The 12,929-nt window shown below is 35.8% G+C and overlaps 1 long non-coding RNA gene across 8 annotated transcripts in view; it reads left to right on the forward strand.

The window, feature by feature from the left end:
* The window catches only part of LOC112986648 (uncharacterized), a 137,746-nt gene that overhangs the window by 106,121 nt on the left and 18,696 nt on the right, over window positions 1–12,929 (forward strand). For all 8 annotated transcript variants that reach the window (XR_010387766.1, XR_010387765.1, XR_010387767.1 and 5 more), the window contains 2 exons: window positions 9,702–9,856; window positions 11,646–11,807. This is a non-coding gene — a long non-coding RNA (uncharacterized LOC112986648). The remainder of the gene's footprint in view (window positions 1–9,701; window positions 9,857–11,645; window positions 11,808–12,929) is intronic.

The following is a 12,929-nucleotide window of genomic DNA, read 5'->3' on the forward strand; positions in this document are numbered from 1 at the left end:
AAAATCCAACTTGCTACTTATTTTAAATACTTCACTTTGTTTCTGTTACACCTTTTTTCTTATTTATCTTGTCTTTTGGTCGGAAAGTTGTGCACACATTGAAATGAGTTATGAGTAAACAGAGATCTTCAGACTGCCACTGGTTGCTGAATCAAACTTATGCATCTTTTTTTTCCTGAAGTTCTAGAAATCACTTTGTACAATTATAAAAATCTTGGTGAAGGACAAAATTCAGGAAACCATTCACAAGAAGGATGCTCAGGGAACAAAGAATTCAAATGGGCTGGCTTCCCTTGCAACAGTTTTATACTGCTGTTTTTGCATTAAATTCAGTGGAATTAATGCTGATATAGACTAATATAAGGGGAAGCAGAATCACTTCCTAAGTCTTTAGATATGGTTTCAAAGAACAGTCTGATAAGGATACACTCTGGCACACTTAACTTCAAGTAATTAAGGTTCTAGAAACTAAACTGGAATCTCAAATTGCTAAAAAGATTGCATGTATTTAAAAGGGAAATTAAAATTAATTCTCACTCAACTAATGTATATCAATTAGATGAAAAATCAAAGCTATTTTGGGCTTTGTAAGTAGATATATTTATTGTTCATGCTAAGATCAATGCTTCAAGGAAATATTTAGATGCTGCTACTGGATTTAAGTGAGAAACTGAAGGTCGTTCTTCATGTAATAATCTTATGGTTGTTCTTGAATCTACACTGGATAGAAAGAATTGCTGTGGCTTAGTGAAGACCTGCCGTCAGTAGAGAGGAAAAGGTATTATCCTAGAAAAAGTGAGTATTCCTCTAAGAGAATTGAGCCATGAACACATAAGGCATGAATATTATATCCGAAAGAGCTGTTGACTTCCGTGTGTGTGTATATATATGTATGTACATACACACATATACATATATTTAAAAAAAGAATTTAAGAACAGTATAGTTATGCATTAAGCAGTATTTAAAGATTTGTGTCTGGAGCTAACGTGTGTTACTTCTTTTCTATATAAGAAAATGAGATTTTTTTCCTGCCAAGCTTACTGGAGGTCTGCGACTGTCTTTTGACACAGAGCGCCTAATCATCCAAAAATGTGCCTGACCTCAGCTTGGCAGGCCCTGGGCTACGCATTCTAATCACAGGTGCCTCCTTCTCAGTCCTTCCAATTCATCTGGTTTCTTCATGCTTAAACACTTCCTGCGAACTCTTGTCCTATCTACATTTAGAGATAGAGATGAAATGCTCAAAATGATGAGAAACAGACATCAAAATCATCATCCATTTTAAGAACCCATCTTTTCCTCCAGTTGAATAACATTTTGGCTAGTATACTTATCTCAAACGTACGCTAGATATCTGTGCATTACATCTTATGTAGAACTGCTAAGTCATATCCCAAGTTCATCAGGCCAATCTTAGTACTACTGTTCTTGGATATTAGCTTGCTGCTACCAAACATCTTTCCCTTTCCCTGGATGTGCTTCTGTTGCTTCCTTTGCACTAGCTCTTGTGGTCCTCTGATCTTTTTCTGTGCCAATTCAATTAAAAGCAAAGTAATTTAATAAAGGAAATGAATAGTTTTCTGCTGGGTTGCTGAGATGAATTGACAAAACTTTTGGTAAATTACTCAACAGTTAGTTGCTGGGTTTGGTATGAAAGAGGTGGCAGCATCATGCAGGAGAAGGAGAAGCAAGGGAAAACCTTATGAGGAATAAATCCCCTGTTTTAGTGTCAGCAAGCTACTAAATTGGCTCAGCTGTATCATTTAGCTGTTGCTGTAAACTAGCCAGCACAACCTTTCAACACCTTCATGTAAATAAATAAATAAATAAATACTTGTGGTATGTTTCAGGCTTCTTGCTTGTTCTGCCTGTGCATTTAAAAGGCTGCACGTCAACTAATTCAGTACTTTGCCTTTTTCTCTTGATAACGTAGAAAGATGTTTAAAATGACATCTTGCCAATGTTCATTATCACTGTCATTCTCCTGAAAGGTTAACGTCCCTGTAAACTCATTGGAACTCATTTAGCACAAAAAGCATTTACACCTCCAGTTGTGCAATGGTATTGCACCATAATGTACTTCAAGTTATGGGGTCTGTGTTTTAAAAAAAAAGAAACTCATTTGTATTGTCTTCCCTAGTTCTAGTTTCCACCCGTGTCTGGCCATCTTGAGTCTAGAAGCAGGAGTGTTGAGGGAGGAGGCAGCAGTGAAGGCAAAAGAGGAGCAGAAGCTAGGCTTCATTGAAAATCCAAGCGAGAGTATACCCTTATAAGTTTGCAGACCGATTTTGTGCTCTTGGATAGTAGCAGAGTTTAAGTAAAAGCTGTTCTGACATATTTAAGAGAATATTTTGATTACAAATAGGATCTGGAGCTATGTGCTCTCATCCACCAACTTAAGGAGCACAGACATTCTGGGTCCAATTATTTATGTGTAGTGGCAGTGCTCTGCCTTCAAACAGATATGACAAAGAAGGTATTGAAACGATTGTGTTCATCACCAGTCAGTTACAACTGCCTGATAACTTGTTTAGTGCAAAAAAATCATTCATATTTGCTAGCTTCTTCTGTTCATCTAATTGCACTGTTAACAGGCAGTTAACTAAATCCAAATTGTAAGTGATTTTGTAGCCAGAGATGACTGTATGTGGAAATAAAGTAGAAAGGGTAAGTATCAGAATTTCAGACAGTCTTAGCAGTTAATCAAATGTTAATGCTCATCATCTGCCTGGTTTTGGTTTGTCACATTACTACCAAGTTTAAGCAGGCTATTAATGCTTTATTTAAAGCTTTACAGAGATGTTTTTAAGGTGCTTGAATTGCTATTTGGTGAATTTTGAAGAGGCTGCTTGGTCAAATTAAGAGCTAGGCATTTTCCAAAGGCAAGCAAGAAAGCTGAGAAAGTTAACAACAAAAGCAATCTATAACAATCTGAGAAAGCTGAAAAGGTATGACTGCTCAGGACTGTCTCATTCTTTCAGCAGGATGCTCTTGCCAGCTGAAAATAACCTAAGACAATTCAGAGACTTGATCCCAGAAGAGATACTAAAGAGAGCTGCAGATTGTCACCATAGTTGTTATAGTCTCTGTAAAATGTATGCGTGAACAGGCACATGCACAAGGCTAACTTGCCACATTTAAAAGGAACACAGCCACTACACAGCAACCATCCATTATTTCTAGCCTTAAATAGCTAAGCACTGCTCTGTCCTTCTCAGCCGACATGTTGCTCCCAACTGGAAAAGCTGCAAGGTGTGAAAACAAGGGTGGGGCTGATGAAGCTTACATCGGAGACTTGAACAGTTGGAAGGTAACTATAGTTGGACTTCCATCCCTGGAATCAAAGAATATTAGGATGTATCTATTGGTACAAAAGTGCAGAGTAGCGCAGAAGTGCAGAGCGGGTTAGTGGCCATTTCCCTGTTGATCTGTCACCCAGGAATTTTGCTGACAGACCTGATTTTGTGCTCACCACATCTCAGTCAGCCAGAGGTGAGATGGAGCTGGAAAAGAAAGTTAGAACAAAAGTAAGAGGTGAGGTGGGTTAGCTTGAGCTCAGCGCTGCCTGGCTGTGGCTGTACAGATTTCAGTTTGGAGCTCCCAGGTTTTGTCTCATAGTTGTGAAGCGCAGAAAGGATAGGTTCATGTAGTTTCGAGAAAAATGTGTAAGATTTTTGTCTTTAGACAGACATTTTTATGTCGTAAATACAGGAAGCTTAAAAGACAATTGACAAGTTGCAAATATAGAGACCTGCAGCGCTTCCATCCAAAGGGGCAGTCTTGTAGCACAGTTTAATCCCATGTGTGTAACATGCTACCTCTTGAACTGATTTTTGCTTTGTTTCAAGGAAGCGCACTTCTGATATTTGTGTGAAGTTGTTCCTAAATGTCTTTCCATGCAAATATCTGTTTTTTTTGTTAGGGGTATTGGAATGATTTCTTTTTTTTCTGTGTTTATTTCATTTGTTGTGGTCATAATTTATTACTTGTGTCCATTTATTGTTTGAGCACCAATATATACCGTGTCTGATTTGTCTCATATTCTACAGGAGACTAATAATGTTCACTAGGGTAGGGAAAATACAGTTATAAGAACAGAGATTAGCCGTATTTAACCTAGAGGTGAGTTTAATTGCAGTGTTAGCTATTTTTCATGCTTGTTCATGATGTGCATGTATCAAGAGTGATCAGTGGCTTTTTACTCACTTAAAAAAAGCAAAAGAACAGTCAGGAAAAATGGGTATTTTTCTGTATTAAACAAAACAGGCACTTATCCCAAACACATCAATTGGCACCAATGTATTTGTTTGTTTTACCTTTTTTTTAAAAAAGAAAACCTGCTTAGAGTACAGTATGTTAGGATATACATTTTATGTTTTAGTAATAGTAATCTCATTGATACATTCCTGGCTGCAATTGCTACTCCAAAAAAACCCCAAACCAAAAAAACCCACCAAACCCAACCCAATGACAGATGTGCACGTATGGCTTCTGGTCACCTACATTTCTTGTCCATCTGTTTGGGTGGCATTGTGCTTAATCACAAATTAATCAAAACCCTTCCAAAAGAGTATTATGGTTTGCCAAAAATAAGTCTGGAACTAGCAGTTTGTGCTATGCCACATGTGCCAATTTTGCTCTATGCTAGCACTGTGCTTTAGTAGATTCCTCCGGCATTTGATCATGTCTGTTCAGTTCTTGGCCAAAATCCAGTAAATGGCCAGGTGAAAAAGAAAATAGTTTAAAGACAGTCAAACCTTGTACAAGACAGGTTGCATAGCAGCGGGTGTTTGAGAAAGTTGGAATTCAGATGTTGATATGACTGTAATAGAGACAAGCTTCTCCCTCATAAAGTGATGCCATTCACTTTATAGTGCAAATTCTCGCACATTGCCAATAAAGAAAAAGAAGCAAGTTCACTTATGATCTGAGATAACTACTTATCAAGAAAAGTAAGGAGAAATCTATACGGTATGACATCAGGAGCAGTAAGGTGTGAAATGCCTTTTCAAAGGGCTAAAGGAAGTAAAGAAAACTGCTGGCTAATTTTTGTCTGTTACTTGGTGTTTTACAAAAGGTATATTTAATGGAAGACTCTCAGCTGTTTACCTGGAAGGAGCATGCCAAGATCAGTTTTCATTTTTTCCTGTTTAAACCCAAAATAGCTTCCCTGAAGTGCACTTACTCTCCTTCAGAATTTACATTAGGTGATCCTTCCAAGTGGTCCTTCATGGAACTGCTAGAATAGTCATAGCATCAGGGCAGCAGACTGATCAGGCACATCTCAAAAGGACCTGAGCAGGATGCTGTATCCAGCTGAAGATGAACTAAGACAGTTCTGAGACTTGATCCCAGAAAAGTTACCAAAGAGGGTTTCAAATTGTCACCTTACTTTCAATCTGTGTAAAATAAATTGAAAATACTTGAATACAATTTTATTGAGAAATGCAGAGAACTTTTGTTATATGGATAATACTATTTTAATATGAACTCAGAAAAAAAAGGGGCGGTTTCTGTAGGAGAATTCTTATAGTTGTTTCATTAGTGCACAAAATTATTCAGCAAACATATCAAATTTGTCCTTTTTCTAATTCTTCCCTAGTATGTTATTTTATGAATTATATTGATAATGCTACTATAGGACATGTACTTGAGTATGCTTTAAATAAGACTTAAAATAGTACAGTTGAAAGAACTATTATTCGAACAATGTAATCATTCATGTGGAATAAATTAATGCCCTCATTGTGTGATCGAGCCCAAACTATTAAGGTGAAAGCAGTTTGGCAGCATTGTTGCTTAATATGCATCTGCTTGAAATGTCACTGACCATCTAAAAAAATAGATCTAGAGAGGGAGGAGGAAAGACCCACAAATTAAAACAGGAGGATTTGAAGCCCATTGTAAAAAAAAAAAAAAAAAAAAAAAAAAAAAAAAAAAAAAAAAAGTCTGTTGGATTCCTAGTATAATATTAGATTATGTTGCAATTTTACTTCTTTTCTTGGCTCAGTTGAATCAGTTGTCATATCGATTTACTTAAAAAGTTTAGAGATTTTTCACCATGTCCTGATTTTTTTATATCAGAGCAAACACTCACTAAGCTAATAAAACCTATAATGCTGCCTAGATAAAAGGATATACACATTTTTTTTAGCTTAATATAAATCATTTTTTCTCTCATCTGAAACAACACTGAAGTAAAATGTTATGATTAGGTGTTGCTCATTTAAAATTTGGATGGTATTCTGGTTAATATTGCATTCATAAAATGATTTTTTTTCTGGAGAAACTATTTATTTCAAGTGTTCTAGTTCCAAATACCTGAGCCATTTCCTAATACCCTCTTAGTGCTGTAATAGTATGTATCTGTCTTGTGTCCTCACAAAATTTTACAGTTTTACAGCTGCTTCATCATATTTGCAAAATTGATACCTTTAATGGTATGCTGAAATACGAACTATCTATGCTTCAATAAGAGAGAGATGATATTCGAGTGTACTGGGAATGTTATGATATATGCTAGTAATTCTGAAATAATTTATTAGACTCTTGAACACTTTTAAAATGTGTTTTGTTAGAATATCGTGCAGTTAACATGGGAGTTGGAGTTCAAGTTTATACAAGTTCTTGACAATATCATAACAATTAACATTTAATCAACTTTCTTTTTTATGTTGTAAAAATAGCATTGTTGTTTGCTGAATGCCAAGATATTTTTGTTTTCAAGGAATTACAAACAGATAGTGGACCACTGTTAGTAACCTTCAAATTTAGCATCTCAGTTTTCTGTTTAGGTATACTCAAGAAAATATAACTAAAATATGATGATCTTTGCATATTCAGCAAAGCAGATGATGTCTTCCACAGATGTTAGAAATACAGAGCTTCTCACTGAAATATAAAACCATTTTGGCACAAAAAATATACTGTAGACAGTTGTATTTTGAGTCTCTGCTTAGTGGCCTAGGTGATAGTTTCAAGATGTTTAAACTCTATGAAGAACCGTAACGAAGAAGAACACAAAATGAGCCATTTTTGTATAATTCTCGCCATTGCTACTTCTTGTTCTAACCTGTCTTCTTGTTGGGGTAACAGCAACTTTTAAGCAAATATGTTGAAACACATTAATAAATTTGTTGTGACATTCACATATGCATCCTATTCTCAAAGAAATTTTGAATCACTGGGAATAATGTTTTGCTGAAATACAGTCATGCCAGGCAGAGGTATAGGTGATCTTCAATCTTAATCACTTTTCTGAGAATAATAAGTAAAAATAGGTTGTTTGCTTTTATGAACAAGGGCAGGGTCACAGACTTCCAAGTTCTACTGTCTTTTGCCTAATCCTGTTTTTCTGCTCATTCATCTGGGGTAGGTGCCATTAAAATAAATGAATGCTGCTTCCCTTTGTAATTACACCAGGATTTAGTAGTAGAGTCTGTTACAGCTTCTTTTCACACTCAGTCCCCTTCATGTCCTGAACACAGATTGGCTTATGATCATCTACATTTAAGAAGAGAATGAAAAAATCCACAGCCTACTGTTTTCCTTTTTATAGTTCTGTGACAGTTCTTCTGCACTGAGGAACAAATGAGGGAATGTTAGACTTTCACAACGAATAAACACATTGATTTTTATCTTGTACGTACTTGTTTCTCAGGTACAAAATATTTTATTAGGAAGGTTTTATTTATTTATGTGTTTTTATCCTTGTCTGTGCTCTCAGACTTCCTTGATTGTGAATGACAAAAACCAACTATACTTATGAAGGAGATGTAAAACTCAAAACTCATGAAGTAAATGGTCCTGATAGCGTTTCTGATTAACTCAAATTGGATACTGCTGAAATTACATGAAAGTCATGTCTTACGATATTTCGAACTTGATTATGAGACTTAGGGCTCTGCTTTCTTTACCTACAGCTGTGGAATTCCAAAGAGGGAATCCAAGAGGGATTAGGGCCTAAAAACTTGCAAGCAGGCTGTGAATTTAATCATCCAGCCTCCTTTGTGCTTAACAGAGCTGAACTGAACCTCGCAACAATTTGAGGTTCATCCACTGCTAGCATGGAAGAAAGAGAAAATCAAACTGATGATAGGAGGAAACACCTGCAGCCTTTGCCAGTTACAAAGCGTGACTGACCCTATTGTTATACTATTTTAATACTCTGTACTGTAATAGCAGTGGTCTAGAATCAGTGGGACTCACTAGTCAGCTTCTGCCATTTTATAAATAAGAATGATTTTTATTTATGAATTGTATTTGAACTCTAGTTGCAGCATGAATTGATTTTAATTTCGTAGTGTTTTGGTGCTAGGCAAAAACTGAAGTGCTGCCTGTCCCTACCTGACATTTTCCTTTTAAACATGAATTGCTTTTTCTTTAATAGCTTACGTAAAGCTATTGTTTGTGCATTAAATGACTTTAAAATTTATGGATAACTGATAGTGACTAAGAGGAGTTATTTTCAGTGGGTTTATACATGGATAGTATCTGCTCATTAAAATGTTGATTAGTATTGTTTATACTTGTATTAATTAAATTAATGGGTGTCATCATAGATACCTTTCATTTTCATTGAAATGGGCAGCAATGACAAATAGCTACAAAGCTGAAGTTTAATTATTCAGACTATGTATTTTGTTGTTTGTTCTGTGGATTGATTTATTTTTTCTTACAATCAACTTTGAGGAAGGTTTCCTCTCCTCTTCCGTTATGGGTCTTAAAAGTTACTGACAAAGGCATCTTCAACAAAGTTTATTGCCATTTATAATGATAATGTTGAGGCATGCTTGAGAAAGAGATAGGCCTTTCTTGTAATACATGCTGTAGTTGATACTGAAAAAACTAGCATCATTTTGGAATGAAGAATAATCAATCAGGCTGGTAGTGTTGAACCATACAAAGATTTATTTTGAAGTCTGAAAGCAGATACTTTGAGGTTTGTTTGCTTGTTTTCTTACTAAAATGAACCCTTTCGATTTTCGAGCATGTTTTATACCTGCATGAACTATGTTATATCCTGGACCAGATGCACTCAGCTACAGCAGTTATGTGAGTAATTTCACATTAGAAATCTGATCTTATTCTGGCAGCCCTTAAGAATATGGGAAATCCCTATGGTGTAAGTTAGGACGTATCTGTGAATAAAATGACAACAACAGTTCATGGTCTTACTTATTTGTCCCAAGTTATATTTCAATTCTCTGTAATACCAGGTACCACACTGGCTTCAGTGCAAAGTTATAGGAATCCAGGAGTGACTACAGTGAATTCTTTGGGAGTTGTCCCTAAAATTCATCTTTATATCTATGTTTTCTTGCCTTGCTTTTCATTAGAGCAATAAGAGGTTCAAATGGATTTAAGTTTACGAAGACTAACCCTCCCCTTGTTTTTACAGGCAAAAGGACTTCCAACTTCACTCTGGACCTCGTTCACCTGTAGGAGCTGGCCCAATTGTCCTTTATTTGTACTGGTCTCTAGCCACAAATTACGTATTTTCTAATACTTGTAACATTGGGATTCCTCTTCTGTCCTCCTGGGTTCCATCTATATTTTGAATCTGAACAGATGGATCTCTTGCATAGATTTTATATCTATAGTTACTGGACAGTTAACCAGATCATAGTGATACCTAATATGAATATATTCATGAATATATTACCCAGCAATTCTGTATTTTTACTCCGTAATTGTAGGGCTGATGACTCTGAAATGCCAAAGGGAGCTCTATGGGAACAACCTGGCTACCAAGGAGTGCTAGTAGGCAATCAGCCAATGGGACAGGACTACGGCACTTCTCCTGTCAGTTACTGTGAAGTTAAAAACGTTTCCAGTTTAAGCATACATACTGGTAAGAGCAATATCTTTGGAGGTTGTTCTATTACCTTTACATTGATGGATCTAACTTTTGTTCTTTTGCAAACTGGCAAAGAAACTTCAGACAGAGAAATGCCTCAGACATCTAATTGTTACTGCTATTAAAGAATATGGTTAGTCTGGGGATAAAAAAAAGAAAAAAAAGCTTTTGAGTTAGTTTGCAGAAGAAATAGTGTATTAAGTCTTCACATCTGTTCTTTTGCTCTACTTAATGAGATTAAATTAATGGGTGCTAAAAAATCACAGAGGTGATCTCCTGTTCATCACCTTGCTAAAATTACTGGTCATGAATCTTTCCTCCAAACTGACTTTTGTGAGGACCTTCCCTTCCCTCTTTCCCCACCAGGATTCCACTATCTTCATATAAAGGAAACGTCAAACGGCTTGTGTGAGGGGGAGGAAGTTCTCTACCTGGTTGTTTGGTTTCTGATATAACTGCAGGCGGATGACCTTTTTATGCCAGGACACTCCAGCTTCGCTGTGAAGAAGCCAATAAATTGTCAAGAAAAGAGTTAAAACTTAATATAGGAAGTTAAAAATGTGCTTCCTCATTGGAAGTGAGCGATGAGCCAGACAATCAAACTTGTGCTTGGCTGTGCCTCAGGAAAGGGCCCCAAACCATTAGCTTTGCCTTGGAAGAGCTTAAAACAGCTTGAATAAATGTACTGTTGAAGGGTGGTTCAAAAAACCTGTGTATGACTCCCCAGTCTGTGCCATTTGAGCTCTTGTAGTCTTTCTGCATAGAAACTTAATATCCTATGTCTTTGGTGAGATCAAAGATTTATCTAAACCACGACCCTCTTTCCAATAACAGTGAGAGAGAAAAAAAAAAAAAAGAATGGGGAGTGTTTTGAATTATTCTTTCCTTGACAGTGGTTTAGGAACATTTAGAGATAGTGGTTGTATCTGGGCCATCATGCCTCTCAATGGCTTTTATAAATATTTTCTGTAAATTAGTCTGAACTATTTCTTATTTTATTATTTTTGGTTGAAAATAATAAAATTTGGTTGAGGCTTTAAAAGCATCCTGTGGCTATGACTCCCACAACTTAATTACATGCTGTGTAAGGTGTTTTTTTCATTTGTGTTTAAAGCTGTTATCTGTCAATTACATTTTGTTCTTCCTTAGTTCATGCATCCAAAGGATCATAGGGTAATCATTTCCAACTCACTTTCTCCACATTATTTATGAACATCTGTCTCTCATTAATCATCTTTTTCCTGTGCTGAAGGGTTTGAGACTAGTTTTCTTTCCTTTTATGGAGAGTGCTTCTACATCTTTGCCCAGCCTTGCTAACTACTTTCGTACTTTTTACACTGAAGTGATGATAGCTATATGGTAGTTCCCAACCAGTGTGAAATTTCTTTTGCATCATTTACAGTGTGTGTATACACATTTATCAGCTCTAAGAAAGAGGTTCTCATTTGGTACTCCTTCTGTGCCTTTAGCTTACAGATACCCTCATGAACTACTGAACTAAACTACTAAAATATTTCAACTAATAACATACCAAGTGAAGAAAAGTAGGTGCTTGGTGTTTAAAAAAGGTGTGTTTTGTCTTTTTAATGTGAGGACTGTGGAACTTAGGGCTCAAAAGGATTTTCAGAGTTGAAAGTTTTAGAAAATGATCCAAATGTTTAAGAGTATTAGGTATTAAAAAAACGAACAAGCAAACAAATGAACAAAAAAACCTACATGTGAGTTGGTAGGTTATTTGATGTTATTTCTCTCTCTCTTTTTTTTTTTTTCCCCTCTGCTATAGATATCAGAAGAACTACAGAAAGCCAAACATGTTACACTTTGTTGGAACGTCTTACTTCAATCGTGCAGCCTCCATAAATCACGAGAATTTGCAGGAGTCCCACAAGGGGACGCTCCCCTCCAAAGAGTCCCAGCAAGGAACTGGGACAGTGAAGCAATGTGGGTAAGTGTCTCTTCACGTGCTATCAGGAAAGAATCATTCCAGAAACATTTTTAAATCTACTTTTAAAAATGTTTTCAATTTATTGTCCAGGCACATTTTCACCCTGTGCACTGGAAATTTAGGGAAATATACTTTTTTTTTTTTTTAATCTCTCTGCTTCTGTCTAGGCTTTCCATTTTGCTTTTTTAATGTTTTCTTTTTTGAAAGTTCTTTTTTTCTGCTATATGCCACAAAAGGATTATGAAGGTTTATTGGGCAGTCTGATAGAAGCTTCTGGGTTTTAGGACATAATTATCTGACAGAGCCTTGTTTGTTACATAGAAAACAAAGAAACAAGCTGGTTTAGAGTGAATTTGAGATAAACTCAATCTTCTCAGAATGCTAATTCTACAGAAGAATCTTATACTAGGCAAGTTTGAAAAATGTACCTGTGATGTTGTTTATTACACCTTATGAGACAAGAAAAGTTGAACTTCTAAGAAAAATTTAGATGACATTATCGCATGATAATTGCCATTGTATTCTAAAACAATATTGGCTAACATTGTTTAAGCTGCAAAGGTAACTTAGAAAATGCCATTACTGAGGTTGTTCATGCTTAATTTTTTTACTATATGTGTATTATGAGTTAGCTTTTAAATACCTATCATTTGCTTTTTTCATGTTTTTGCTTTACTGAATATAAAGAATAGCCAGTATGCAATCCATAAGTAACTGTTCAGTGTTCCTCCTTGCCCAATGGGTGGCCACAGGTTCCGTTTACTGTATTCTGCTCAGAGGCTGCTATCAACATTATTATTTTTTCAGGCGTTCCTATGGTGCTCATCACTAAAAGAGCCTGAGTGCTTCACAAACAGTTAATTTAATCAGAAAAATCCTCAGGGTGTTTTTTTTTTTAATCTGTATTTTACAAATGAGAAGCTCAAGAACAAAGGTGAAAGTAAAAAATATTCTCTAGTTTTGAGATAGGTAGCTTTGAATTCTTAGTCTTATAAATTATATGGCTCTTTTTGATTTTTGTTCTCACTGCAAATACTTGACACTTTTGCATTTCAGGAACCTTTTTCCTCAAGTTTAGTTCTCAGTAATTCAAATCTGTATAGGTAATGATTGCCAATACTT

This window comes from Dromaius novaehollandiae, chromosome 2 (genome assembly GCF_036370855.1).
Source record: "Dromaius novaehollandiae isolate bDroNov1 chromosome 2, bDroNov1.hap1, whole genome shotgun sequence".
NCBI lineage: Eukaryota > Metazoa > Chordata > Aves > Casuariiformes > Dromaiidae > Dromaius > Dromaius novaehollandiae.